Raw genomic sequence first — 27,067 nt, 5'->3', positions numbered from 1 at the left:
GCTGAATAGTATCACTATTAGTTGTATTTATCAATATAAAACAATATGTATTATAGTAGGGATGCAATCGCTACAAAATATTGCATATCTAACAATGTTGATAGGTGGCTGTAATAAACAAATAACAAGCTATAAACACATGTGGTAGATCTTTAACAGTTTTACACACAATAGCAACACAGAGACACGCGCGTCGTACACTCACACCTATACACTTAAAAAAATATAGAGTACTAGTAAATATAACAACATCCAAGTTTATCATATAGACAAAACTAGGTTCAGTACCACAGAGTTAACTAGTTAAGCTAATCCTTAAAGACACGCATGTGTGGACAATTTCAATAAATCCTAAAATAAGCAGAAATTGATCCCTGAAAACAGGTGACCGAGTTTCATAAACATTAATTAGAGTCATACCTATGCAATCACATAAACAAATTTCTATAGATTAAATTATAAATCACTACAAGAAAAATGTCATCAGACAACACCCATCAGACAACGCTTGACCAAAAAAGTGTTGCCCAGAAATTTTACATAAAAATTTTTTAAAAACCATAAAATAGGTGTTGTGTGAATCCCTTTACTACAATAGGTTTAAAACTGTTGTCTAGCATATCGTATCAAACAACCGTTTTATGAGATAAGGTGTTGTTTAAATAAAAAGATTTCATCATTCCTACAATGCTTTAAAAACTATTGTCTAGGTAATCGACACAGACAAGCCTTTCTAAAGATATGTTGTGCAAATGAGGTAGTTTGTACAACAGTTTAATTTTGCATTGTCTGAAAGTAATGGAGACAACGTTATGAAACACCGTTGTTGGAATGAGACAAGTGTTTTCTCAATGGATTAGTTAAGCTGGAATCAAACAACGTACTTCCATTGTGTTGTCTAAATATCACTTGACATACAAGTGTTTTTATTCTGTTGTATGTCACGACATCACACAAGCGTTTTGCTCATAAAACCATTGTCACTTGTATTGGTGAGCTGGTATAATGAGAGACGTTCATTAAGAGGAGATGAGGTGGCACCATGTGATTGGTGAAAAAACATTCACTTGGATTGCTGAGTTGGTGTAATAAGAGCAGTTGATTGAAAGTATATTTAATATCAGCCATTAGATTAAAAAACGCTGTTACGCTTACACAACAGCTTTTGTTCAAATAAATATTGTCAATGTTCATCTAAGACAACCTTTTTTCATAGAAAACCGTTGTCTGTAAGTCTGATTCTTGAAATTTCTGAAGCATTGCTTGTGATGAGGTGGCACCATGTGATTGGTGAAAAAACATTCACTTGGATTGTTGAGTTGGTGTAATTAGAGCCGTTGATTAAAAGTAGATTTAATATCAGCTGTACGATTTAAAAAAGTTGATCATCTAAAACAACGGTTTTTTTTCAAAAAAACTGTTGTCACTATTTATTTCAGACAAGACTTTTTCATAGAAAACCGTTGGATGTTGCCTCGTACTAGATTTTTTTCCATACCCGATTAAAGAGATAAATTTTTAAAATGATTTTTTAGATGATCCAACCGTACGGATGTTTAGAAATACTTATTTTAGTCACATGAAAAAAGTATTAAAAAATTTCAAATTCATCTCGAATGTCAAGATTAGAAAAATCTGGTAAAAGCACTACTTCCCAACACGGGATTCGTTCCCGATGAACAAGATAAATTTTTTAAATGATTTTTTTGACGATCCAACCGTACGGATGTGAAGATATACTTATTTTAGTCACATGAAAAAAGTATTAAAAAATTTCAAATTTATCTCGAATGTCAGGTTTAGAAAAATCTGGTAAAAGCATTACTTCCCAACATGAAATTCGTTCCCGATGAACAAGATAATTTTTTTAAATGATTTTTTCAACGATCCAACCGTATGGATGTTAAGATATACTTATTATAGTCACATGAAAAAAGTATTAAAAAATTTCAAATTCATCTCGAATGTCAAGATTAGAAAAATCTGGTAAAAGCACTTCTTCCCAACATGGGATTCGTTCCCGATGAACAAGATAAATTTTTTAAAAGATTTTTTCACACTTGTTTGTGATGAGGTGGCACCATGTGATTGGTGAAAAAACATTCACTTGGATTGCTGAGTTGGTGTAATAAGAGCAGTTGATTGAATGTATATTTATTATCAGCCATTAGATTAAAAAATGCTGCTACGCTTACACAACAGCTTTTGTTCAAATAAATGTTGTCAATGTTCATCTAAGACAACCTTTTTTCATAAAAAACCGTTGTCTGTAAGTCTGATTCTTGAAATTTCTGAAGTGTTGCTTGTGATGAGGTGGCACCATGTTATTGGGGAAAAAACATTCACTTGGATTGTTGAGTTGGTGTAATTAGAGCCGTTAATTAAAAGTAGATTTAATATCAGCCATAAGATTTAAAAAAGTTGATCATCTAAGACAACGGTTTTTTTCAAAAAAACTGTTGTCACAATTTATTTCAGACAAGAATTTTTCATAAAAAACCGTTGGGTGTTGCCTCGTACTAGATTTTTTTCATACCTAATGAAAAAGATAAATTTTTTTAATGATTTTTTAGAGGATCCAACCGTACGGATGTTAAGAAATACTCATTTTAGTTTCATGAAAAAAGTATTAAAAAATTTGAAATTCATCTCGAATGTCAGGATTAGAAAAATCTGATAAAAGTACCCCTCCCGACAACGAGACTCGTTCCCGATTTACAGGATTAATATTTTAAAATGATTTTTTGACGATCCAACCGTACGGATGTTAAGATATATCGATTTTAGTCATAAGAACAAATTATTAAAAAATTTGAAATTCATTTTGCATGCCAGGATTAGAAAAATTTGGTAAAAGTACCCCTCCCGACAACGAGACTCGTTCCCGATTTACAGGATTAATTTTTTAAAATGATTTTTCGACGATCCAACCGTACGGATGTTAAGATATATCGATTTTAGTCATAAGAACAAATTATTAAAAAATTTGAAATTCATTTTGCATGCCAGGATTAGAAAAAATTGGTAAAAGTACCCCTCCCGACAACGAGACTCGTTCCCGATTTACAGGATTAATTTTTTAAAATGATTTTTCGACGATCCAACCGTACGGATGTTAAGATATACTCATTTTATTCACATGAAAAAAGTATTAAAAATTTTGAAATTCATTTTGCATGCCAGGATTATAAAAATCCGGTAAAAGTACCCCTCCCGACAACGAGACTCGTTCCCGATTTACAGGATTAATTTTTTAAAATAATTTTTCGACGATCCAACCATACGGATGTTAGGATATATCGATTTTAGTCATAAGAAAAAATTATTAAAAAATTTGAAATTCATTTTGCATGCCAGGATTAGAAAAATCTGGTAAAAGTCCCCCTCCCGACAACGAGACTCGTTCTCGATTTACAGGATTAATTTTTTAAAATGATTTCTCGACGATCCAACCGTACGGATGTTAAGAAATACTCATTTTAGTCACATGAAAAAAGTATTAAAAAATTTGAAATTCATCTCGAATGTCAGGATTAGAAAAATCTGGTAAAAGTACCCCTCCCGACAACGAGGCTCGTTCCCGATTTACAGGATTAATTTTTTAAAATGATTTTTCGACGATCCAACCGTACGGATGTTAAGATATATAGATTTTAGTCATAAGAACAAATTATTAAAAAAATTGAAATTCATTTTGCATGCCATGATTAGAAACATCTGGTAAAAGTACCCCTCCCGACAACGAGACTCGTTCCCGATTTACAGGATTAATTTTTTAAAATGATTTTTCTCAGACGTTGTCGTATAAACTATGTACAACAGGCTTTTTAAAAATACCGTTGTGTGATTCAACAACGGTTTTTTTCTTGGAAACCGTTATTGACATTGTTTTTAAATAACCTTTTTTGGTTATAAACCGTTGTATGAATTTGGCACTATTTATTTGGTTGATAATACATCCCACAATTGTTTTATATTAAAAATTGTTGTATGACTTTTGTTAAGACAACATATTTTAAATTTCAGACAATTATTTTTAATGCCATATATTTTATTGACTTTGTTAATATATATTCCTTAAATTGTTGATGTTAATATATATTGATTTTATTCACTTAAAAAATATTTTAAAATTTTCAAATATATCTTGCTTGAAATTATAGCAAAAATGTAGTGAAAGTGGTAGTTCCTAAAATGGATTTCGTTCCTGCTTAACAAAATAATTTTTTGAAATGATTTTTTTCTAATATCCAATCATATGGATATTAATATATATTTGTTTAAGTGAATTATAAATTAATGAAAATGTTAGATTGAATTTTATTACATTAATATGTAATCTAAAATTTTATGTAATAATTTATAAATTCAAAAAAATATCTTGCATAACTTTACAAGAAGATTCTAGTTGAAGTACTACTTTCTCAAACTAGACACGTTCCTCATTAACAAAATGATTATTTAAATAAATTTTTCGACGATCCAACCATACGGATGTTAAGATATATTAATTTTGATTATCTTCTTATAAAATAAAGTAAAATTAAAAAAATTATAAAATAATACATATAAATAAAAAAATATCTATTTACCCCTATTTCACCTTAAACCCCACTTTTTCATTTTCCCCTTGTTTAAATTTTCATTTCCCCCTTCACCCAAATTTCACTTTTTAGGCCATTTTTTCATTCCATCTCCTCTATTTTTAGTTTGCCCCCAAGTGAAAATTTTATTTCCCCCTTATATCTCCCCCCATTTTGTTAACCCCGTTTATATCTCCTTCTCATCGGTCTCTGCTCTCACCCCTCTATATTCCCTGTTCTCTCTCTCCCAACTCTCCCTTCTCATCACTGACTCTCTCTCTCCATCTCCCCATTCTTTGTGTCCCAACTCCCCCTTCTCATGGATCTCTCTCTCTCTCTCTCTATCTCCCCATCTTTTGTTCACTCATTTCCCCTTTACATGGTAGTCCATCTCCCTCTCTAAGCTGTAACTCCCTTTCTCTCATGTTCTCTCTCTTTGAACTTCCTATGCGGCCTCTCTTTCTATCACACCATCTGTGTAATTAAAACCTAATTTTTAACACCTATATTTACTCTAACCTCTCACCTCTCTAAATCCAAACCCAAACCCCAATTCAAATCTTAGAAACTAACCCCTAACTCGAGTTATTCAAAAGCTCGATTTCAAACGCAAACCCTAGTTCGATTTTTGGGTTAAAGGTATACACTTGTCTTATTTCTTTTTTAAATGATTTTATTTTCATTGCCTTGGGTTTTATATTCTTTTCATATATTATTAAAGGAGCTCATATGTTCAATTAATGTATTAGTATTAAAAACCTACTAATTTGTTATGTCATGTAACTTTATACTGCAATTTTTATTTCATCCATTTTGCAGGTGGTCCTATGATATTAATTAATTTTTGATTGCTCACTCTTATCAGTGTTTGTATGTTTTCTTAGCTTCTGGATAAATTTTAGTTATATGATTGCTCAATTCACATATTTTGTTTCAATAGATTCTTGATTTTGGGATGCTTTTAATATATGATTTGTTCTTATCTTGATTTTATTGCTTTTAATTAATATTTTTTGCTTCAGATTAAATAAATTTTCATGCTGTCTATTCTAAACAAAGTTATATGATTGATTTAAGAAATTATTGGTTTTGCAAGTACTATGATTCAAGAATGCATGTATCTTAACTTTGTTCTATTTTTATCAAACTATTGGTTGTTTGTAGTACCTGGTAAACAAGTTTGAATGGGATGCGGAGAGATTATATAAACTTTGTTGATATGTTTAACCAAGCCCATGTATAGATTGTTGCTAGAGGAGGAAAGAAGTTATCTAGAGTTGCAACTATTGTAGGGGTATTGTCTCAATAGAAAGGATGATACTTGTTGGAAGCCAACATCCACACCAGGAACATAGAAGACAAGATGTGAGTGATGGGTTAGAAGGTGTTGTCGAATCTTGTGATTTGGTGGAGGTCTTTATTAATTGTCTTGTGTGAATACAAAATAAAATAGAAGCTTACACAACTCTCGTGTATCAACAACATATACTTTTTTTGCAGGTTGAACTTGACTAACCAAAGATTGCCAAGTTGGTATCGTTGAAGAGTGTATTAAAGATTCTTGTGTGAACTGTACAAAGATAACTGCTAGAAGAAAATGGAGTTTGTAAAAGTGATCATTAGGTTTGAACTTTTTGTTTTAAATTAAACCTGAAGTATTTTATTATTTGCATAAATTATTACATGGAATTGAATTTATGAAGAGAGGAAGTTTTAGTCACGAGGAGCTTAATGTTTTTGTTTCTCTATTGGAATTTGCAGGACAAAACAAGACCCGAGAGCAAAGACCACGAGAATGTCTTGGACAACTGCCAACCACAGGAAAATCAATTATTAATCTTCAAGCCATGGGAATCAAAATTTATGGATGATATGAACCTATTACAGGGGATTCAAAAGCTAAAAATTCATTGGAAAATATAGTTGGATATAGTTGAGCAAAAAAGGTATTTATAGTTGGCATATTAGTGCGTATACTATAGAAAGCGTCATGTGTGTTTGCACATGTAAATGTCACCTGATTTTCTAAAGAAAGTTAACTCAGATTTTTCATTTTTATATGTTTTAACAAGCAATATAGAGTCCCGAAGTACATGTACTCGAATGGTCTTATTTTTCTTAGGATAGAACTTGGTTATACTTAGTTGGTTTTTAGTTGAAATGGTGTAATGGATGGTTGGTTGATTGCTGGAGTAATGGAGGGTTGGTTGTTTGCTAGTGTAATGGTGATGACTTGGTTGTAATCTCAATGGTTTTTCTTTGGATTTTAAATTTGATGGCATATTAATTTTACAATGTTGCTTTATTTGCTTTACATTTGGAAACCATTGTCTGAGGGGATTTTAACCCGTAAGTTATCCAGTTAAAACATTGTTATAGTTTGTTTCACACAATAATTTCAAAAACTAAAAGCTTGTTATATTGACTTTCGCACAATACCAAACTGAATAAAAAACCCTTCTCTATAAAACTAATTATGTTCAGACAACACCATTTGTTAGAAAAAGAATCATGTCTTAAACACTAACTCAACACATTGTAAACTAAAAGACAAGTGTGAAACTAAATCACACAACACAAGAAACAGGACAAATCTTGTATGAGAAGAGTTCCTACAACACAAAACAAAATGCAAGTGTTGTATGTAGAATTTTACTACAAGAGCTATTTAATTCATTTGTGTTGTGTGTTGATCTGTAGAACAACCATTTGAGGACAATAAGAGTTGTATTACTTGTTTTGTTCTTATATTATTATGGACACACTACACAACCGTTTCCAGAACACTTGACTAATACAGATGTTTACAATATAAGTTACAAGAATGCGTTGTCTATTCTGGATGTAACACAACAGGTTTACTACTCTGGTCGTTGTCTGTGCTCATTCACACAACAGTTTTTTCCCGTTGTCTGATCCATGTAAGAGACGGCGGCTCAATAGTCAACGGTTTTTCAGGGTATCAGATAACGGGCAAAAACCGTTGTGTGAGCCGGTTTTCCTTGTAGTGAATATGTCAGATTGCAAATAGAATTATTTCATTAATCAACACAATCTGTGCACCAACACCAAAGTGCACAAATGTACACATCAGAGCATAGAGAGTACTAGAAAATCTGTAACCAATAGATAATTAGAATATCTATTAAACTACCGAATTTGTAACAGAAAATTTATATACAATCGGCGTATAAGGATCATTCAAGAGTGAAACTATATCCATTAAACACAAGATGTCTGTGGTTCTTTTTTGTGAACACATTTTCTCACTTTCAATAATCAGATGCATACTCTTAGTAATTCCACAAGAGAAATATCGATTTCTTTTGTTACAACTTTTGTTTTGATACATAACGATGTAGATCAGGAGAGGCACTCTTATAACAATTTAATATATTGACATAAAACATGTACCTGTACTTGTTGTAGTTGAAGGTGCTTAAGATACTCGAGTGCTTCATCGAGCACAGAAGGCTTATTAGTCTATCAAGAAAAAAAGACCAAATCATTCGTTAAAAAAACATTCAAGATGAATTAGACTTTAAAACATAACTCAATTTCTCCTAAAAACAACAAAAAAACACGAAAACTAAAAACAACATTATTAGAATTCAAAATCATGTTCTGTAGTGCCTTCAGTTTCTCGTTAATCCTACTCCTCCTCCTCTCTCAAAAATTAATAATTAATCACACATCACCACACTTATCAAACAAATTCGATAAGAAAATAAATACTTCAGTCCCTCTTGAAGTAATTTTGTGTACTACAATATACTGGTTTACTTTCCATTCTTTCACTATGACACATCCACTTCTAATACAACAACGAAGCGCATTAATAAGAAAATATGACAAGAAAATATGACAATATACGAGCAGAACTAGAACTTCAAATAGTATTTAACAAAGATGTGGATAAATACTAAATGAACAAGGCATTACTTTGGTACGACATTGTTCAATGACTCTTCAATTATTTTAACAGCCTCAGCTTTCCTATTTGGCTCTATAAAATGTAACATTTCTGCAAAATGTAACATTTCTGCAGTTGCTGCTCTATGCACCAAGGAATCTGCCAATATATAAAGGTGTTATTTTTAAAGTAGGATCTTAGAAAATATGTACATATATTCATATTAGAAAAACCTATTAACCTCTATGCTTTTCAAGGAAAAGAGTGTTTGCCTCTATGGGATATTTTATGTGCAACTTACTACAAAATCACACAAAAAGACATTTATTATGCATTTTCATATTTATCCACTTGTTTCAAAGCTGTCAATTATGAACTTACACTACAATGATAAGAAACCAGAAGGTAGGTTGTTCTCCTTCTAGGACACTCCAAACAAGTTTCTGAGCCTCACTAACTCGAGTAGTGATGGAAGCCACCTTGTTCTAGAAACTAACGTGCAAAACCATTATCTAGATTTAGATTGACGGAACCGTTGCCAAAACCCCTAATAGATTTATTGGTGGAAGGAGAAAAAACTAAAACGAGAAGGAATAGTAAGATTACCAGTGCAATATTACTATTATATATTACTTAGGAATAAATTTAACCACATTTAAACTGAGGGTTGAGCTATAGATTTTAAACCAAAACCAAGCTGGAACCGGAATATCTTGTAACTTCAATGAAAGCCTAAACCTAATTGAAACCCTAAACACTAAATTATTCCTCTTTAAACCATTAAATTGAACCGACATATCTTGAAGAACCATCTCCTATTGAAATCCCCAATGGAAACCCTAATTTAAGAAGCTCAAACACAGAAAGAGAGAAAGAGATTGAGGGCGGTTATGTTTAGAGAGTTAAAGAGTAGGCCTTTGTAAATTTTGAAACCCAGATGAACAACCTGAAAATTCGAGATCTTGAAGCCTGAAAACAAAGAAGGTGTTCCATTACATAAAGCGTGAGTTTGAACTTTGTGTTTGAGAGTATGATTTTGAGATAAACCACCCTTTTTTTGTTAAAACTTCAACGCCCGCTCCCAAATTTCATTCACCGCCCATCAATTTCAACTCTAGGCTCAAGTTCTATTCTAAATAAATAACAAGACCCAACTTCATTTGTTGAAATTTAAATTATTAATTTTATTTTTCTTTTAATAAATATTATTTTTAACGTTTAATTATGAAAAATAAATAAAATTCAATAATAAAGATATATTGTAAATCAATCCGTTAATTAACGATCACTTGTAAGTTTTGTAAAATATCAATTTATTAATATAATTTTGTAAATAAGTCCACTAATATTATTAAATTTTAAAAATAAATAAAATTTGTATTTCGATTATTAATTCATTTCGATATAAAATATTTTTAATTAGTTAAATAAAAAAATCATCTTCGTATATTGGTAAAACATTGTAACTATATAGTAACATCTAAAAAGAGGGGTTGCACATTTGTTTATATGGCTACTATAAGGCTTTTCTTGCAACCCCAGCATGAAAGATTGCAGTATTCAATCTATGGCGTAGTGATAGTTGGCTTTGTTAGGAAATAATTTTCTTGTCCACTTCGACATAAGGCACCCATCACACACTTCTTTTGGCTGCTGTATGTTTGACATTCCGGTCACCATCGTATTTCACGATATCAGTAATATGTTTTGTTAGGTAACATGCATAAAACATGTCAAAATATGTTTCATCCAACAATCAGTCTGAATAACATAGTTGATATGTTTCGACGATAAATCACTAATTCTGGTAAGTTTAAATACTGATTTGTCGTCAAAATATAGCAAATATGCTATGCAAATCGATGAGTGGGAGATGAATAAAAATATGGTGAAATTATTTTTTTAAAAAAGTTAACCAACTAACGGGAAAAGTAAAATTAAAAATGAAGGGAAAAGTGATTAATCGTGCTGGTCTCATTGGTTTGTAGTTTGTATTCTAATATTAGTTTGTATTTGAGTAATTGCCTATATATATATTAGTTAAATAGTAACCGTGGACATGGTTTAATATATCGTTTCCATCTACAGAAGCGTTGTTGCATATGTCAATTGACATCGTTTCTTATTTTTTATATCGGATACCAACGGATGTCTGAGTATGTGTTTAACACATCGCTTACTTACTGATGTCTTAGTATGCGTAATATATGAGTTATTTAGTTAGAAACAATGTGTTATGCAGTCTTTCACATCAAAAATAGGGACTTTTCCACACCCACCTAGTCATCAGATTTTAAAAAAATTATTTATTGACATTTTTCGAGTAGTGTACTAATTGCAATGCATGCCAATTTAGTGTCTTCTGTATTTTCTAGTGTAAATTTAACGGGCAATTTCCTTGTGGGTCAATTTCTTGTTCCCGTTCTAATCTAATTGAAAGTATATATAAGTATCTAAATGTAAAGTAGATATTTTACAAATTTACTTGGAACATACATATACATTTGTGAAAACCTTGGCTTGCCAATTTTCCTAAAAACAAGTTTCCAATATGTAAGTAGAAAATTTCATGGCGGTTATATAATTTCCACAAAATTTAACATGTGCATTCTTTGTTTTCCTACACTATGACAATTTTAAAATTTTGAATGTCATGGGAAAAGAAAATCTTAGGGTGTCCTTTTTCATATGGTCTCTTCTTCTTTGCTTAACTCCTTTTATTTATTATATAAAAGTTTAAAGTTAATAAAAATCTTAATCTATTAGGTAAAAATAAAGAAATACTAGTATAAATTCACCGGATTAAGAAAGATTAAGATATATTACATAATTATTATGTATTATAGTTTAAATTTAGTAGTTATCTCCACAATGAAATTCATCCAACTGACATCCTATTTTCCACTTCAAATTTATTTTTGCACTAATAAATGTTGTCATATTGACCTAGGGTAATTTATTATTAACAATTTTTTACATATAGGGCTTGTCACATTTTTTTACCATCCACCTAACCTCCTAATATTTGTGACTTTGGAATTATAATTTGAAATCGTAAATCAACTATTAATTAGTTAATTATGTTTTAATATGGGGATTCATTAATTGATCAGAGGCAAGTTTGTACAGCACTAGCAAAATAACAAAATAATAGGCTACATCTAATATAGAATTTCTTTCTAACTCAAAAGAAAAATTGAACATGGTGTCTAATTTAATGGTCAAATTATTTTCTCCCTTTTTCCATGGTAAAAATCATGTGGTATGTGTTGTCAAAATGAAACCCCTTTAATGATGACACATAAAGCATGCCAGGAGAAAATTTTATTTTGAAATTCTAGACAAGAGTTTCAGCAGCTAGAAAAGTGCTCGAAGATAATATTATGTGAAATTAAATTTGGTGGGAAGTACTACTTGGTGTTGGTGATGATAAAAAATACATTGTGATTTATAATTTCTAAATATGTTTTAATTTTTAATCAAGAAGCAGTAGTGGAATTATGAATTAATATTGTAACTAAAATAATAATTAGTTGATTGTGTTTTAATGTTGCTTGATTAGAGATATATTTGTCATTGATTATGCTATTAATATGACATCAATCCTGCAATTTTTTCTAGTTCTTATAACTATATATAAAGAGTTTTATGATATATTAAAATAAGAACTTTACATCAAATATTATATTTCTCTCCGTCTTGTATAAAAAATAACCAATGAAAAGTGAGCAATAATCTTATAAATGATAATACATGTGAACGGTTGTAGCATCCAAATGTTGTTGAATGTTTTTTCAAATGGCTAATTTATATATGAGGATTTTTACAAACTTGAACACATTAAGACATAATATTTTACGAGTCACAACAATTATAATAACCAATAACCTCCAATATTAATTAAGATATATCATATATGTGTTTATGTACATGTTATGTATGATAAAAACGCATTTAAATTTACTTTATGTACTATCAAAATACATCATTGTGAACCTTATTCACCAATGTAATAAAATCAAAATTACATCAACCTAGTCTTAGTTATGGTGTGATGACATATATTGTTATAATTATGAATTTGCAATCCTACATAAAACAAATCAAACAAAACATACCTAGTAAATTTCCATTAATGCAAGGTGTGGGGAGGGCAACATGTTTGTAGTCTTACCCACAATCAAAAGACCATGGACTTATGTGTGTGAATATTGTATGATGCATAAAAAGCGAAAGGTAAGGATAAATGAGACAATAAACAAGAACGAAGTAGTAATTTCAAGGAAATAATAATTTATTCAAATAAAATTGAAAGTATTCAAGATTGTACTTTAGCCCATGATTATATTTACACCGCACTTACCTTGATTTGATTGAGTTTACTATGCGTCAAAATGGGACACATAAGAGAGAAGAGGGAGGAATTAAACATGGCAGTTGTCGAGGATGATGAACCAGCTTTATTATAGTCATATGTATAACCATACGGGCTCAGTTCAATAGCCATACGGGCTCAGTTTAAAAGCCATACGGGTTGGAAGGATTGTATGAGAACCGTTTAGATTAAGGGAGATATTGTTGGAAAATTAATCTAAACTTGTTAAATTATTTTATTGTTCTAGTTAGTTATTTTAAATTAAATAAATTGTCATCCTAGTGTACAGGAGATGACTTAGTCATGAGTTTGTTTTCATCATTATTAGGAGAGTCTAATGTAGTGGAGAGTTTATTAGGAGAGTCTAATTGTAGTTTTTTTTTTCTTACCTGCAGACACTCAAACAACTTTGCACACTCAGGTATATACACACACAGTAGAAAAGCTTGTATTGGAAACTCTTTCTCTCTACCTTTCTTAATGAAGAAACCAGTACAAATAAATGAAATACATTCCACACGTAGTGGCTGCAAACTAGGAAACTGAATAACCCACTAACTCCTAAACTTTCTCTACTGCTATCCTTTTTGACTAATGCTCCTGAAACTTCTCTGACTAAATCAAATACTGAAGAATGCATTACTACAAATATATAAAACATTTATTGAAATGAGTTTAAGATTAATTCTCATAACACTCTCCCCCTTAATCTTGAACTCGATCTGTAGTGTCTGTAACTCCCAATAGCTGCCTCATCTGTTCGAACTTGACCGTTGACAGTGCCTTCGTGAGTATATCTGCCCGCTGAATTTCACTTGACACATGCTTCACCGTAACTTCTCCACGCTCAACACAATCACGGATAAAATGATATCGTATATCAATGTGTTTGCTGCGGCCATGAAACACTGGATTCTTTGCAAGATCTATAGCAGACTTATTATCAATATATAAAACCACGGGATCAATCCATTCACATGTAACCTGATGCAATACATTTCGCAACCAAACACTTTGACATGATGCTGCTGTTGCAGCCATAAACTCTGCCTCACAAGATGAAAGAGCAACACACCTCTGTTTTTGCGATGCCCAGGTTATCAAATTCTCGTTCAAGTAAAACGCCATTCCTCCTGTACTTCGTCTATCCTCGACATCTCCAGCCAAATCACTATCTGAATTACCTGTTATCACATTGTTTCCTCTTGTCCTTTTGTAGATCAAACCCAGTCCCAATGTTCCTTTCACGTACCTCAATATTCGCTTTACTGCATTCATGTGCATTACAGTTGGAGACTCCATATACCTGCTCACCATACCTACAGAAAATGAAAGATCAGGTCTGGTATGTAACAAATAATGTAAGCCTCCCACCAGACTCCTGTACTTTGTGCTGTCTACTTGCTTTCCACCCTTGTCCTTTGTCAACTGCTCGCTGGGGTCCATGGGAAATTTTGTCGAGTTGCAGTCACTTAACCCTGCATGTGCAAGGATCTTCTTTGCATATCCCATATGTTTTAGTTCGATGCAACCTTCTTCCTGCTTCACTTCTATCCCCAAATAATAAGTTAATTCTCCCAAGTCACTCATCTCAAAGAATTTGTTCATCTGTTCCTTAAACACTTCAATATTCGCTGTGTTTGTGCCTGTCACTAAGATATCATCAACATACACACCAATTACAAGCACTCCTTCACTGTCATGGCGGATGTAAGCAGCGTGTTTTGATGGACATCGTTCAAAGCCAAGCTTCTCCAAGCAATTATTCAGCTTAGCGTACCATGCTCTCGGTGCCTGTCGGAGACCATATAGGGCCTTTTTGAGTTTATACACCAGATTTTCTTGTCCCTTCTTAACATACCCCTTTGGCTGTGATACGTATACCTCCTCATTAATATCTCCATTGAGCAAGGCTGTCTTGACATCAAGGTGATGTACTCGCCACCCATTCTTTGCTGCCAATGCGAGCAACAAGCGTACTGTCTCCAATCGTGTGACTGGAGCAAAAACCTCATCATAATCGATCCCCTGTTCCTGCACATATCCCTTCGCAACCAACCGTGCCTTGTGCTTGACAACTTTTCCCTCGGCATCCTTCTTCAATTTAAATATCCATTTCAAGTCAATTACTTTACGCCCCTCTGGTAATTCTGTTAATTCCCACGTACCATTTTTCTCGATAGACTCGATCTCTCTCACCATGGCAAGCTTCCAGTCATCTTCCTTTTCTGCTTGTTCAAAATTCTGAGGCTCCCCAACTCCTACAAACATCAGCTCTTCATCCAATTCCATTTCTTCAGTTTCATCATACACTTCTCTGAGCATCCTAAACCTGCGAGGTTCCCCACTGTCATCGTACCTATCAGCACTTACTCCCTCTACTAATGTCTGAGCAGAGACTGGTGTATCAGTTTGGTTCGACCCTCTTGCTGAAAATTGAGATGACTGTGAAGATCGTGGTGGCGTCTGGAGCTCAGTATCCTCAGTTCCTTCCCCATACAAATCTCCTTCGTTTCCAAGTCTATCACCGTCTGTCTCCCACACATCTGGAACTGAGAATACACTCGACTCATTTTCATCACTTACTTCTAGTTTGTGCCAGGGCCACCCTTTCTTTTCTTCAAACACAACATCTCTGCTCACATATACACGCTTGCTTTCCAGATCATATAGTCTGTATGCCTTTGTACCGGTTTCTCTTCCGAGATTGACCACCTGCAAACTCCTGTCATCCAGTTTTTTAAATTCTCCTTTGGTATTTTCATGTGTGTCAAACACCCAAACACACGAATGTGGTTCAGATTTGGCTTGCTACCAGTCCACGCCTCGTATGGGGTTTGATTTGAGAGTGCACGTGTTGGCAATCGATTCAGTACATATACTAAATGACGCACAGCCTCACCCCAGAAATTTGCTGGCATTTTCATTTCCTTTAGGTAGCTTCGAGCCATTTCCACGATTGTCCTATTTCTGCGTTCCACCACCCCATTTTGCTGGGGTGTGTAAGGTGCTGTAAGATGCCGCTCAATTCCATTATCCTCACAATAGGCTTTGAATTCGTTTGAAGTGAACTCCCCGCCACGATCGGTTCTCAATATCTTTATTTTCTTATCACCACCATCTTCAACTTGTGCTCGAAATTTCTTAAAAACACCAAATGCCTCGCTCTTGTGTTTGAGCATGTACACCCACATTACACGACTATAGTCGTCTACCAACAGAAAGAAAAACTTATTACCCCCAGACGTTTCTGGTTCAATAGGCCCGCACAGATCCCCATGAACTAGCTGCAGTGTTTTGGTGGCTCTGTAGCTTGTTTTCTGAGGAAATGCTTTTCTTGGCTGCTTCAATACAAGGCATCCCTTGCACACTTCTTTTGGTTGAGAAATGTTTGGCAAACCATAAACCATCCTGTTTTTACACATCAATTCCATTGACAAATAGTTTACATGCCCTAACCGCGTGTGCCACAGACACGAAATTTCCTCCGACTTGGATAGCAAACACCTTGGTTTCACAGTTTCAGCAATCAACTTATACAACCTATTTGGTGATCGTTTTACTTTCATAAGCAACTTTCCCGTTTTTTCAAATACCCACAGAAAGTTTCCCTTTAACACTACCTCATGTCCTTCCTCGGAGAGTTGCCCCAAGCTAATAATGTTACTACATAAAGAGGGGATATACAGTACCTCACGAATTGTACGCTCTTCTCCGTTCTTGCACGTGAATATTATTGAGCCCTTTCCTTCAATTCTGACGGTTGACCCATCTCCAAATTTCACCAGTCCCGTAATGCCTTCATTCAACTCAGTGAATTTTTGTTTACCGCCCGTCATATGGTTGCTTGCTCCATTATCTAGGTACCACACATTGGAACTCACCATTCTTTCCTTTTTATCCGTCATTATAGTGGGTGTCACACATCCTTCATTCAGCAGCAATTCACCACCTTCTTTGTCGTGTTTGGCCAGCAGTAGTGCAGGCTCGTCCTCCTCTGCCTTCGCCATGAAAGCCTCCTGTCTGTTTTCACCATCTCGCTTCGGCTTTCTGCACTCAGCGGCATAATGGCCATAAACATGGCAGTTATAGCATCTGATTCGACTTTTGTCTCTTCCCCCACAACCCCTTAAGTTTGAGGTCCCTCCAGTGTTTCCCTTGTTCGCTCGTTTGAGCTACTCCTCCCTGGTGAGGAGCAATTTCCCCTCACTGCCTTTCTTCTTAATCCACTCGTCTTCTGTGAGGAGTAATTGGCCAACTACACTTTCCGTATTTCCCTTAATCCTTTCTTCATGTGCCTTCAGTGAACCGATCGCCTCCTCCACAGTCATTGTTTCCAGGTCTGCAAATTGCTCCATAGTGGAAGCTATTTGCAAAAATTTCTGAGGAACTGCACGCAGCAGCTTCTTCACCACATAGGCCTCCTTCATTTCTTCTCCAAGGGCCCGGATGTTTGTCACCAGCCCAATTAGTTTCATGCTGAAATCATCCAACAATTCTGAGTCCTTCATGCTCAATGCTTCAAACTCTGATTTCAAGGTTTGAACTTTTGCCGCCTTAACTTTATCCGCTCCTTGACACATAGTCTTTATAGCGTCCCAGGCGTCTTTAGCCTTTGTCTTCTCTGAGAGAGATAGAAGCATTTCTTCTGGGATACTCTGGTAGATCATTGCAAGTGCTACTTTGTCAATTCTGTCTTCCACATCCCCCTTTGGATCAGATGGATCGATTGCTTCCCAAACTGCATGTGCTTGCATGAAAACTTTCATTTTCATCGACCAAACAGTGTAGTTGGCTCTGGTCAACATGGGATAACTTAAACCCATGGTTCCTCCTTTGCCTTTCCCCACCTCTATCGTCTGTGGCTTCGACATACGCACTGTAAAGGCTGTAAACTCACGTGAAGCTCTGATACCAAATGTAGTTTTTTTTTCTTACCTACAGACACTCAAACAACTTTGCACACTCAGGTATATACACACAGAGTAGAAAAGCTTGTATTGGAAACTCTTTCTCTCTACCTTTCTTAATGAAGAAACCAGTACAAATAAATGAAATACATTCCACACGTAGTGGCTGCAAACTAGGAAACTGAATAACCCACTAACTCCTAAACTTTCTCTACTGCTATCCTTTTTGACTAATGCTCCTGAAACTTCTCTGACTAAATCAAATACTGAAGAATGCATTACTACAAATATATAAAACATTTATTGAAACGAGTTTAAGATTAATTCTCATAACACTAATGTAGTGGAGTGTTTGTAGGAGGAGTGGTTAGCAGCACTAAGTTTCTATATATGCATGTATCTCTTTTAGTTTTAATGATGGAAATAATAGATAGTTTGTTTTGTTTTATTCTCTCTAGATAATACATATATCAGTTTTTTCCCACATACATTGGTACCCACAAAATAACGATGATGATGAAGGGGAGGGGGTCTTGCGGGACAAATAAACACCGGGATATTCACCTATTTTTAATGAAAAACATCCTTCTTTGTTGGTTATTGGTTACCATCACGTATATAACCAAAAAAATTTAACATGACATAAACCTAAAAAATGATGTATACAACCAAGAATGATGACATGACTTTGTAATTTTAAACCAATATAGAAATCATCGTTGACAAAATTTTATAAAAAAAATTAACGTACTTGTATCCATTATAACATTGCAATGCTTGTAAAAAACTGATGTCAAAAATAGTTTGATGCAATGCTTGTTTAATAAAATCGATGTCTTTAACATTTAACAACAGAGTACAAAAAACTGGTGTGCAGTAAAGCTACAAACATCAGATAAAAACCATTTTCAAAGGGTTATGATATTTAACATCTCAAGCAAAGACATTGGTCCAATTGTTTGTAACATCCAGTTTAAGCGTATGTCAATAGCAATATTTCTTATAGTGGAGGATGATGATTGCACCTAGCATGGAAGGGAGGATGACAACGAGGAAGATGATGTCCCCTTATTTCATTGAAAGAGGGTGACCATGGTGGAAATGACTTTTGGTTAATAGAGTTGTCGGTTTAAAATTAAGCATTATAAACCTTTACGGTTTTGGTTTGGAAATATTATTAATATGAAGAAATATTATCTCAATAGAAATATAATATATCTTTGTTTGTTAATCAATTTAATATTTTTTTGTCATTTAAATTAGATTTATATTTAGTTCCCTCTGTCCCACTAGATTCTTTACATTACTCTTTAGCACGCTTTTCAATACTCGTTTAAAGTATAATTTCATAATATTTTTTTAAGTTTTTTTTTGAATAAAAGTTTTATGTTTAAACTTTTATTCAAATTTTTTTTAAAAAATATTATGAAACTTTACTTATAGATGTGTCGAAATACGTGCAAATAGTGAACGTAAATATTCCGATGGGATGGAGGGAGTAGTGGTCAACAAAAATCAACTCCATTTTTTACTGTTTTGACCCAACACTGACTAGGTAATACTGACCACTGGTTTTGGTCGATTTCTCTAAACCTACCATTTTTTGTAGTGTTACCTCATAAATTTGAACACATAACACCAGTTACTGATGAGATAAATTTTTTCTCTTGAAGTTCAAGAAAATAGAGTTAACATATTGTAACGGCGAAAAAAATATAAACAAAAGTAAAATAAAGACCGCGGATAATGCAAACTAATATAAATATTTCAGTTTGCAAACCAACATAAATATTTACCAATGAACCCATGTACAAGATCTTTTCAGGTTTAAGTATGAGATTAGGTCTAACTTTCTATTACAACCAAAATAAAACAAAGTGTATGAACCTCTCTATATGAGATTACATTGACATTATAGGTACTATTCAGAATACAACCTAAAAACTAAGATCCTTAACCTCTAGCTCATCAGAATTCCAACATCTCTAGTAGCTTGACTGAAAGGAACCAACTCAAAAGCAAAAGTGAAATCCTCTTACAGCACTAGGGTCTAATATCAGCATGTGAAAGAGTTGATGTGACAAGCAAGAATGAGCCAAATGATGTGCTCAAAAAGTATAATGGATTATCAACAGAGTCAATTAAAATTATAAAGTCAACTAACGGTCGAACCTATACTTTTAAAACTATTTACATATATTGGGTCGATAAGAGGCAATAGCTAAAGTTGATTCACCATCAAACATTAGCCAATAAACAAAGCTTAATGCAATTCTACATATATTATGGAATTCCACGCTAAAGTAGCCAACTTTAACGCTTGGTCGGCGCCTCGGCCGCTTACGCAACCACTCATATTATAAATTTTATACAGCTTTATCAAAGTTCAAGTTCATGATTCAGGGAAGGTTGTTTTCTTTCAAAATAATACCATTGTTAAAAATATAAGTAATAACCTTAGTTATTACTTCACTAAATTTTCTAAATCATGTTTAAAGTAAATATTTAAATCTCGGGTCAAAGGTACAAACAATATCACAGTGTATACATAAGGGAGTACTATGATTCTCCAGAACAATTCAAATAATTAAATTGAATCATAGTGCAACTATAAAAGTCGAGAATAATAGATATAAGCCAGGGTAAAAATAAAGATAAGTGCATAATTGAAAGAACAATTTCAATATCAATCAGGATTGAAATGAATAGGAAAGAAATACTTGCATAAGGAAATTAAAGGCATTGATAAGTATAAACATTTCCTTTTGAAAATAAATTGAAAGACTTGTCTCAGTTCTGCTAACTTCTACACCGACTAAACTCTACCGAACTATCTCACTGCATAACTTTTTCTTAAGGAACTATTCCTTATTCAATTTGCCACATTATTCAAGTACTTCTGAATGTACTTGGTATACACACATAGGTTGATTATCCAAGAGTAACACGGTACTTTAGTTGTCGAAGCAGATGAAATTAAATAATATCGCACAATAATTAGAAACAACAATAACCTACCCTTTGTAGATAATATACAAGAAACACATCTTGAATCCATTAACAGATAATCACAACATCAAGGAACAATTTATATATTTTGATTAACCTCCTAATTAATACTAATGACTATTATCCTGTACCTATGAGCTATGCGATTCACATAAACACATAACACGCCAATGAACATATAATTCATATAACTATTCAAAGTTGGTATTTAAGCATGTACACAGTCCCATGTATTTACATACTCGCATCATCCTTATACACCACTCACATTTATCAAATAAGCACATAAGGATTCTACCAAAATTCCGCAACACTTCCTCTATCTATCGGACTATCCACATGTTTTCAATCTCAATCAACAATAAATTATATAGTAAAAAGCAACCTTGACTTGAACAAGTAGGAAATTCTTCCTTGATATGCAGTAAACACATAAGAAAGTTTGGCTTGACTTGCAGTAAACATATAAGGAAATCTTTCAGAAGAATTACTACATGTTTAATCATCTATACAAGATTAACCAATTTAAGCAATCTAATAATCAAATACCATATATGACTTACTACCTAAACCAATCCAAACTGAAACCAATAAGCTAATGTATAATTATCCGGCATATCCAAGATATAATCACACCATACATAACAATCATCTATGTTCAAACATGAAATAAGTTAACGTAAATAGCTAGCTACAACCACGACAAGAATTCATTTATCAATTATGTACAATTAGGTAAATATAAACTCATACTATGCATTAATATAGAAAGAAACTAGACAATGGTTCACATAGTCCTCACTCTGTGATTTTTAATATATTTAAAATTTATTGCTTTTATATGAATTTTTTATGAGACACTCATGAACATTACTCCAATCTACTATAAAGATTTCAAGAATAAATTCCAAGTTTAAAGTAGTAAAATTGGGCCTAGAACAAGACACATAAACCTGACCAGAATATTTACAATTCTAATATTAATACTGGACACAACAAAACATAAACGCGGACAAAATCACAAAAGAACAGCGTTAAAAATACTCAATTATATAAGTCATCTCAAACACATCGCTATATATACTCATAAGTACATAATCATTCAAGTAATAATGATGTGTTTTTATACCTTACTAAAGTTATAATAATTGAAATCAACCAATAACCAAATATATTCATTCTCATTTAATATCAAGTGCAAACAAAAGCTTTGTAAACAATTAAACATATAAAAACACATAACAAGCATCTTGGCTACTCGACTTAACAAAAACTCAGTCCGCGTCCAGATTTTTAATAAATTCAAAAATAGGTTTGTTGTAGTGAATTTGGTGGAGACTTAGCTAAATCAGATACCTAGCTATAATAAAAATGTCAGATGAAAACAAGGTGTTTAGATCCCCTGAACAGATTCGTCAATATAGCCAACAAACCATGTCCAGAAACACTACGCACTATACCAAAATGACCATATCTATTGACTCAAATATGATTTTAAGCTAGTTCTTTCGCGAGTAAAATCTTGACTCGGGAGTTAATCTAAACACAAAAGGGTTAATAAACAAACCTTAGCCATATTAAATGGATATACTTACAAAACATAGGACAACAAATAAATTTGATAAAATAGTTTTTAAAATTATTTTTTTATATTTAACAATTAATTAAACCCATAATCTCTATTAATCAAGTCATCAAACACTTAACATGCAAACCATAAAATCAAATCTTAATATTTCAATATTATCTTGACAACAATAAGGACAATTACAGAATAAAATATCTTCAAACACCATGTTCTCTAAGAGGTCCAATCTCTAATGCAACTCAACCCAATTAAATTATCAACACAATTGCACCTATCATATAGACCGGAAATAAAAATGACACAACAAAGACGCAGTCAAACCAAGATATTACCTAAACTGACATCCTTATTAGAGAATTTACATGCTTAAGTTTGTACATCCATTATCATCCAAGTCTAACAAATTTTTCCACCACACAAATCTGACAATTTCACTAACAATAAAACTACCCAAATCATCATATTCGTCATATCACTCGAAGAACAAAGTTAACCATAAGCCAACACAAACAACAAACAAATACACAAAAGTATATTTACCAACACAAACAACTAACAAATACACACACCCGTACATATACGCAAGCAAGTATCAAAGATTGAAAGACGAAATAGACTCGACTCGAGACTTGAATCGAACAAAATGAACAGGGAGATGGTGGTGCCATATTATCTAGAGAGACATGGTCAGAGAATAGAGGATAGAGAGAGATTAAGAAATTGAGACAATGAGAGAGATATTGAGAGATTACAGGAGAGAGAGGAGAAGAAAAAGAAATGAGGAAAAATAAAAAAACATAGCACGTATCCTTTTCCCGCCTGCCCACGTATCCTTTTCCCGCCTGCCCAGCCTCAATTTCGATGCCCGATTTTAATTTTAACGATACAATTCGCAGATAAAAACAAATCGAATAATTCCCAATCCCCGAAATAAAAAACTAGTAAAATAAAATTTTCAGAATTTTTTTAAAAAAAATAAATTTAACATCGAGTTAACAAATAATTACGATCAGAAAATAATTTGAGACTGAATATTTGATGAAATATTATTTTCTAAATTTAATAAAATCCTATAAATATATAATGAAATTATAAAGCAATTAAAATAATTTTTATAATAATATTGATATTTATGAAAATTAAACTTTATTATTCTTACTAAATATAAACACAAATTAATACAATCACACATCCAACCGAAGCAAAATTTAATAACATGAATAATTCAACACATAATTAATATTTAACACTGAACGCATAAATTTCCTAATCATCTTTTATTTAATAATACAAAAAAAGATTCGTTATACATATATTCAAGTTAGTCACATATGCAAGGACTTTGGAATAAGGTCAATATCTCAAGGAACTTTTATAAAGCTGTTGATAAAGCACAAGAGAAAGGAAAATATGTCAGAGGTTGTAAAAGATAATTCAGTTCAGAGGAAGAGGACTAGATTAAAATGTTGGAAGAACGAGAGGAAGGTAAATTTGTTATATGATCTTATTATATGATCTGGGAATGAATCCAAAGATTTTTTTATATGCACCAGATATAGAACCCTTAATTATATTAATTGAGATTGTTGGTTTAAGAATTTTGAATTTTTGGGTTAGGCGGCCTACTTAGACTGTTTGGGCTCTATTTTAACTTATAGAATTCCGGTTGGGACGATCTTATAGCCCACACAAAGCTTATGAGTTATATTTTTCGGAGATGGTCCAATAATGAGAATCCAATTAGAGCATCCTATAAACTGGAGAGACCATACAATAACGAATTTTATTAGAGAATCATAGTCGGTTAAGAAGTTTGACTTGTAAATTTAATAGAATAATAATATATTTGTAAAATTAAAATAGGGATCATATTTTTTTATAAGTCTTAGACATATCAGAGATACATACCATGTAGACACTATATAGTTATGGTTAGTCTAGTGATAAAACTGAAGATTACATGTTCTTATTAGATTAATTCTATTTTTTTTATTTTCATAGCTTTATAACTTGTGTAATTATTAGTGAGTAGTCATTTATAGGGCAAAGAGGGGAAGCCATATTTACAATATAATTTTAGCACAATTTTCTATGTGATTTGCTTGATTATGGCTATTAGACTTATTTATATTTTCATTACTAATTTATGTAATCGGGAGATATAATGAATTAATTAGATGAAAATAGGAGTAATAAATCGGGATATTTTACTCATTAGAGACACAAATATGATTAGCATAATTTGAAGTGAGAGTGGGATAAATAATGGAATTCTTACAGGGTTAATACTCGAGAGATATTAACAATTGCTTTAATTGGCGGATTAGTTGAATTAACAAAAGTTATTGATATGTAAGCGTGTTTCTAGAGTGTTAATACTTGAGACAAATTAACAAAATCTTAGTTATATGCCGACTTTAGTTGCTTTACATTAGAAGGTAGGTATTTTGTAAGCATAATAGACCTAATTGCCCTAGGTTTTTATATTCATTGTTTAACGTAATTAGTTTAGTGTTGATTTAGTTGTAATACTTACCTAGAAAAATATGCATCACAAAATCGTTTTGGTGTTTCGGTGTTGAACAAATGTAAAAGTAATTAAGTCAAAATCGACTAAACCTATCTCGTTGTGGATATGACCCACTTGCCACTTTGTACTTTTCATATAATCAAAATTGAGTAAGTTCTATACATTTTTTTGGAATATTTAGTTTATTTGTTTTATGGGCCTCTTCGCAATTAATCAAAAAGAAATTGTGCTTATTTGATTGTTGGGCTTTTGTTAAACTTTAACTCCATTCTATAGGATAGGTTCGTAAAATTACAATTACGGCCCAATCTAGAGCGAGGACAGTTCATTGATATTTTATTTCTGAGTCGGCCCAATTCGTGTACGTTCTCGACTATTCTGTACCCTTCAAAATGCTCAATATATGTATATGTTTCTCAGATTCTTTAATCACTTATTCTTTGTAGTCATCTCTCCATTTCGCCAGTTCCCGCTTTCTTTTTAAGTTTCTTCACATATCACTAATTTTAATATCTGGTTTTAACCCATTCGCTAATTTTTCCTCAATTTATATCAACCACATCAACGGTGTACGTAATACTCACCATCATGACTTTTTCGATTCAAATTGGTAAGTGATGGCTCAACTTAGTTCTTTGAACATTGATATCTTCTAGATGCAGGCACCGATAATTACTTTATTCTTGATCATCGGACCCTATTTAGCAAAATAGAGATGTCAAATTTTGAATAATTGTGAACACAAAGATTTTACCTTTAATTTATATACATTTTTGTCATTTGTTGAAATTATAGTGTGTAATATAAATATATATTATTTAGCTTGAGTTCTTGGACTCATTTGAATTTTGAATGTGATTGCAAATTATTTATTGTTTAGTATTTGTTCTCAGTGTGGATAATTTCTAATCAAATTCAGTCATCATATTTGTGTTTCAATTTTGTGTTTCGATTTTGTCATTTATTGAAATTATACTGTGTAATATAAATATATATAATAATACTTTACATTTGTGAATAAGCACTAATTTTTAACTTGATTTGGTTTGCATTTTACATTGTAATCTTTCTTTCATCTATAATTTGTTGTTCGTTGTAAAAGGGCACTTGATATATTTCTTCATTTCCATTCGTAGATACATGACGTTTTCCAAAAAACAATGAAGAAAATGCTCCCCAAAGAATTAAGGTCGACCACTCCACTGTAAGTAATAATCTTCTTTTAGCATCCCATAGTTTGTGTTTTTTAGTGTTTTAATGGCCTAAGTGTAAGTTTTAGGGAATTGAAAAAAATGTTTTGAATCCATTAATTTATTTTTCATTTGGTATTAACTATTCAGTATTCCTTTTTTGAAGATCCAAGAAATTATAGCACGTTTTATTTTGTCCCATTTAAAAACAACAGTAAATGAAATGGAAGATTAATTTTTTTTGACCATCCTGACCACAGTTCATGAGCACAGTTTCAAATTTTAAGGTTGTGATTGCTAAAACAGGGACGGCCAAAATCTAGGATTTGTATTATGTAGTATATTAAAATTTACTCGGTACCATTTTTGCATTTTACATATTACAAATTGTAGATGTACCCTTATGTTCAAAAACTGATCTATGTAAGACCTGGTGCCTCAACAAAAACAAGATTAAAATATTGTTGTTTTTTTAATTTATAGTCTAAATTGACATATTTTATTCAATTTTTCCACCAAAAAAGATTAGTGCTCAGATGATATTATTTGTAACTATAGTATGCAGAGTAAAGATTGAATAGTTGGTAACCAAAATTTTAAATGTACTTTATCTTAGAAGTTAGGACCACTAATTATGGTCCACAATCTTTTTGTTAGAAGTCCACAATCTTTTTGATCAGAACTCACCAACTAACTTGAACTCATTCTTGTTCTAGGCTGAGTTTTTGGCTAGACAAAAGGAGTGAAAGAGTTGGAAGAAATGCTTGATGAGAGTGGCTGGGTAGCTTTCAATTGTTCCATGGTGGTGTCACGCAGAGGCTGATGCAGGATCTTGTAGCGACCCGCGCTAAAATTACTGTATTTATTTATTTGACAGAAGAATATAGCAATAGCATAAAGCATTGATATGTTTCCGTTAAATCATTTATTTAATTTATTGGATACTATCTTTCTTCTTGCAATATTGTA

The 27,067-nt window shown here is 32.5% G+C and overlaps 2 long non-coding RNA genes across 2 annotated transcripts; both read left to right on the top strand.

The window, feature by feature from the left end:
- The first annotated feature begins 5,110 nt into the window (after positions 1-5,110).
- On the top strand, positions 5,111-5,860 carry LOC141702516 (uncharacterized). The gene is made up of 3 exons (XR_012567154.1): positions 5,111-5,222; positions 5,403-5,449; positions 5,748-5,860. It is a non-coding gene; the product is annotated as an uncharacterized LOC141702516 (long non-coding RNA).
- Positions 5,861-5,881: 21 nt separating this feature from the next.
- LOC141702515 (uncharacterized) lies at positions 5,882-6,551 on the top strand. The gene is made up of 3 exons (XR_012567153.1): positions 5,882-5,967; positions 6,084-6,206; positions 6,345-6,551. It is a non-coding gene; the product is annotated as an uncharacterized LOC141702515 (long non-coding RNA).
- Positions 6,552-27,067: the final 20,516 nt, after the last annotated feature.

The sequence above is a fragment of the Apium graveolens genome, unplaced genomic scaffold (assembly GCF_009905375.1).
Source record: "Apium graveolens cultivar Ventura unplaced genomic scaffold, ASM990537v1 ctg5264, whole genome shotgun sequence".
NCBI lineage: Eukaryota > Viridiplantae > Streptophyta > Magnoliopsida > Apiales > Apiaceae > Apium > Apium graveolens.
Note: the sequence above shows the minus strand (reverse complement) of the source record. Positions and strands in the feature narration are given on the sequence as shown.